This window comes from Microtus ochrogaster, chromosome X (assembly GCF_000317375.1).
Source record: "Microtus ochrogaster isolate Prairie Vole_2 chromosome X, MicOch1.0, whole genome shotgun sequence".
NCBI lineage: Eukaryota > Metazoa > Chordata > Mammalia > Rodentia > Cricetidae > Microtus > Microtus ochrogaster.
Window position 1 is genome coordinate 31,106,497 of NC_022026.1, and position 5,011 is coordinate 31,111,507.

At 35.8% G+C, this 5,011-nt stretch overlaps 1 pseudogene; it reads left to right on the forward strand.

Moving 5' to 3' along the window:
* The first annotated feature begins 890 nt into the window (after window positions 1-890).
* Window positions 891-4,595, forward strand: LOC101988737 (annotated as a pseudogene).
* Window positions 4,596-5,011: the final 416 nt, after the last annotated feature.

Consider the following 5,011-nt stretch of genomic DNA (forward strand, 5'->3'; position numbering starts at 1 on the left):
AGTCTATGTTTTAAAATATAATTTTTGGTGCCTGAGTGCAATGGCGGAAATGAGAATTCTCTGCAAGTGAACTACTGGGATCTATGTGGGGTGATAGAAACATAGTAAAATTGTGTCATATAAAACTCTAAGCTCAGCCGGGCGGTGGTGGCGCACGCCTGTAATCCCAGCACTTGGGAGGCAGAGACAGGCGGATCTCTGTGAGTTCAAGGCCAGCCTGGTCTACCAAGGGAGTTCCAGGACAGGCTCCCAAAGCTAGAGAAACCCTGTCTCGAAAAACCAAAAAAAAAAAAAAAAAAAAAAAAAAACCTCTAAGCTCTAAATTTACTGAAAAAACAAAAACAAAACATATTTAATCATGCACATGAACTGTGTGAGTTTTTAGGCTGTTGCTCAATTAAAAAAATTTAAAGAAAAGTAGAAATTCTAGAAAATGCAACATCCTCTTAGAGATGCTAGTGATTTGTTTTTCTCAAAGAATTACAGGTGTTCAACAGTGTTATTTGGGGTAATGGCAAAAAATAATAATGCTGAGTTGGAAAAATAATGTTTATTTACGGTGAATAAAAATAAAGAAGGCCTTGCTTTGGAAACATTGGTGGCTGTTTCCTCATAATCCATATACTCTTACCTTTTCCTATGCTCATATAATAATTGAATAGATTAATAGATAAACTTTATACTTTTTGTCAAATAAACTTTTGTAGCCATATGAATTTAATTTTATTATCTTGAGTCTATAAATTAATTTAAAAAAGAATGACATCCTTAAAGTGTTCATTCTCCCCATACAGTAATATGCAAGAAGGCAGCTACAGGAAGTATTTGTGGTTTTGCTGTTGACATTTTATCTGAAATACATCTGGATTGAATCCACTCAAAGACCAACAATGAATTCCAAAACAAATTCTAGTCCACACCAAAATAGTGTTCAAAAAGGTAATCATGATAGCAGTTCAGATGATGTAGTTGATATGTCCACAAATGAAGACAATGTCACTGTATACCTGGAGAAAACAAATTATCTGAAAAATTCTGAAGGAACTGCAGAACCATTAAGCACTAATATTCCTCATGTTGAGGAAGTTTCATCACTTACTCAAGTTTTTAAATTACTACTAGAGGAAGAAAATTATTTGATTCAGTTTAGTGAGGGTACATTAGCAAAATTCTATACACATATCACAGAAAACACTGGTGTCAGCTTAAAAACATCTTTTGTCAAAGAACAAGGTCTCTATATAACAGTGTTTGGCAACCCAGAATCTGTCATAAAAGCTGAGAATGCAATTTTTGAATGGTGTCAAGAACAGGGTTTAACTTTAAGTCTCATTTTCAAAAAAGAAAATCACTTTGTTATAGACCAGACTGGAGAAAACGCACAAGATTTGGAACGAGAAAGTGAAATAAATTCTCAGACCTTAAGTCCACACAATCAGAGCAACTGTGTGAATAGTGTTGATGCAAAACAGGCAGAGTTGAAATCTTCAGATGAAAGTCAACCTACATCTGCCAATGGTAGCAAGGATGATATTCCGCCATCTTTAATGGGGAAAACATTTGATTCCCTGACTGCTGAGCCATACCCTGAAGCAAGTGACATTTTCCAAGAATCAGAGGGACATGTCCCCTTTCCCCTGGCTAGTGTCAAGGAGACAGATATTAATGAAAGACAACAACATGTGGATCAGATCAATTGTAAAAATGAAATGACTGAGAAGACAAACACTATAACTGAGGATGTAATGATGAACTTTCAAGACAATTATACCATAGGTCTCAAAAGAAATTTTCTGGAGGAGATCCTAGAAACAACTGGAGATTCAACAGAGCAATCACCTTCTGAGAGCCTATCGGATTCTGTGACACAAAATAGTGAGCCTGAGAGTTCAGGGGAGATATTTAATGAACTTGATTGCAATGATGATGATTATTGTGTTTCTTCTATCTGTGCCCCTTCTTGGTTACACAGCTTTATTATAGGTAAGAAAGGTGAGAACATAGCTGAGATAACAAATAGTGTGCCAAAGGTTCATATACACTTTACATCTGAAGACAAAATTATACTCAAAGGACCAATAGATGATGTAAATTATGCTCAAGAAAAATTTGACATCATTGTCAATGACCTACTTAGTAGAATGGAGTATACTGAGATAAACAGTAGCAGTAAGTTTCACAAGTACCTTACAGGGAATAATGGAGAGATCCTAAACAGAATTACAGAGAAAAACCAAGTCTCTATCTCAGTGTTTCCTGAAAATGAAATGAATCATTTGATCCGAATTGAGGGAGAATCTTTGGGTGTTCAACAAGCCAAAAGAGAACTCCTTGAACTCTCTAATAATTTGGAAGAGGAGCACAGCCAGGACATAATCATCAAACACCAATTTCACCACATGCTTATTGGACAAAAAGGTGAAAGGGTTCGTGAGATCTGTAGGAAATTCCCTGATGTTATCCTCAATTTTCCACATCCTTCAGAGAAAAGTGATGTTGTCCAGCTGATAGGTCCAAAATATGAGTCAGAAAAATGTGTACAGTATTTGGAGAACATGTTGACAGATATTAAAGGAAATAACTATACTGTAAGTATTCCAATCACAAAAAGGCTTCACAAAAGGATAATTGGAAAAGGAGGTTCAAATATAAAAAAAATCTCTAAAACAACCAACACCAAGATTAGTTTCCCACCAGAGAAGTGCAACTCAGAAGAGTTTGTCATTACTGGATATCCAGAAAACTGTGAAATTGCACGTAACTGGATTCTTTCAATTCAGCAAGAGATAGCTGATACTGCAGAGGAGGAAATTTTCATTCCTCATAATCTATACAAATATCTGACTAATCCCAAAGAATGTTTGATCAATTCAGTCATAGAAGAATGTGGGAAAGTTCATCTGCATTTCTCAAAAAACAAGTCTGGCCTACATAAACTCATTATCATGGGGTCTGTTGAAAGTGTTGAAAAGACCAAAACAAAGCTTCTGAAACTGGCAGAAGAAGAGCAAGCCAAGAATTACTCTGGGACTGTCCATGTCAAACCACAATATCATCAGTTTCTTATGAATAAAAATGGAGGCAATATTTCCAAACTGTGTGAAGAGACTGGAACATGTGTCATTTTCCCTAATCTTAAGAACAAAGATCAAGATTCCATAACAATTACAGGACCTGAAGAGGATGTTAAAGAAGTAAAAAAACGACTAGAAGTTTTAATTAAAGACTTAGAAAATATGGTGGAGGATAACATACTAATAAATAGCAAATTTCACCATTATTTTGTTATGCGGAGGGGCCAGCTTTTAAGGAAAATGACAGAGGAGTATGGTGGCGTGGTTATTACATTCTCTTATGCAGGAAAGCATAATACAAAAGTCACAATAAGAGGGGCAAAAGCTTGTGTTGAGGCAGCAAAGAAAAACATTCAGGACATTTTTGAGCCTTTGGGCTCCCAAGTTACAACGCGGTATGTTATTCCCCAAAAGTTCCAACCTTTTATCATGGGACCAATATGTTCACGAATTCAACAAATTGCAAGAGATTATAATGTTCAAATCAAATTTCCAGACATAGACAAGCCAGTCGTCAATATGGACCTAGGTATGCAGGAAAAATGCAAAGAAAAGTGGAGAAGGACCCCTAAAGATCTTGTTCCTAATTCCGCAAGAAAAAGTGACACCATATTTATATCAGGCCAAGTGGAAAATTGCAAGGCAGCTACTGAAGCTATTGAATCTCTAATTCCTGTTACTGCTGAGGTCCATGTGCCCTTTCACCTACATCCTTACATCATTGGGCACAAAGGAAGTGGCTTACGTAAGCTCATAAAAGAATTTGAAGTTCATATCCAAATATTACAACCTGGAAGAAATGCTGATATCATATCTATTATGGGCCTTGAAGCAAATGTGGAACAAGCCAAGATGAGGTTACAAAAACGAGTCAAGGCTTTACAAATGGAAAGAGAAGATCGGACACTAAGAAATTTTAAGCTAATATTCAATCTAGATCCCAAATATCACTCCAAGATCACTGGTCATAAGGGTTTACTTATTGCTCAGATTTGCACAGAGCATGATGTTACTATCCATTTTCCAAAGAAAGGAAGTCATGAAATACAAGACCAAATCACTATTACTGGCTATAAAGAGAACACTCTAGCTGCTCGAGATGCAATAATGAGAGTATTGCATAAGATAGAAAAAACGGTTTCTAAGGAAATCCCACTAAACCAACAGGTTCGTGGCAATGTTATTGGATTCCGTGGAAGAACCATCCATAGAATCATGGATCAATACCAAGTAGACATACGTTTACCTCCAAAAGGTTCATATAATCCTAATATCACCTTGACTGGGCTCTCTGATAATGTACAAAATGCAATTGAGCGTATACTCAATCTTGAAAAGTACTATCTGTCAGCTGACATGAGCCATGAACCTCAGCAGGAGCATAATAAGAGCGTCTCCCTTTGCAATATAGCCATGACACCATCCAAGAGTTTTGTAAGAAAATATGTTCACTGTTATGCTAAAACAACCACAAAGCTCCCAGATGTGAATTGTGAACACTTTCCCAGATTAAAGCAATGAATGCCTTCTAAGACTCATCCTTCAAAATGGTAACAGTGATGATCAAAACAATAAAGTGTTCAAAACAATAAAGTGCTTACCTGAAAATGCTGTCAAATATTTTAATTTAATTTTCTTTCTTGAAAAATCCCTTGTGTAATTATTGTAAATACATCACTTCTCCACCTCCTTTGCTACCTCCAACTCTACACATTCTCCCTTATTCTTTCTCAATTTCATGAAATTTTTTTAAATTATTATTGTTACATATACACAAACATTTACACACACATATACAAATGCAGACACACAGACAAATACATACTACCAAATCCATTTAGGTATTTTTTGAAAATATATCCCTAAATTAATGAAGCTTCTAGATAGAAACATAATTCTCGCATATTTGCCAACAATGAGTCAATGCAGTGCTTAGA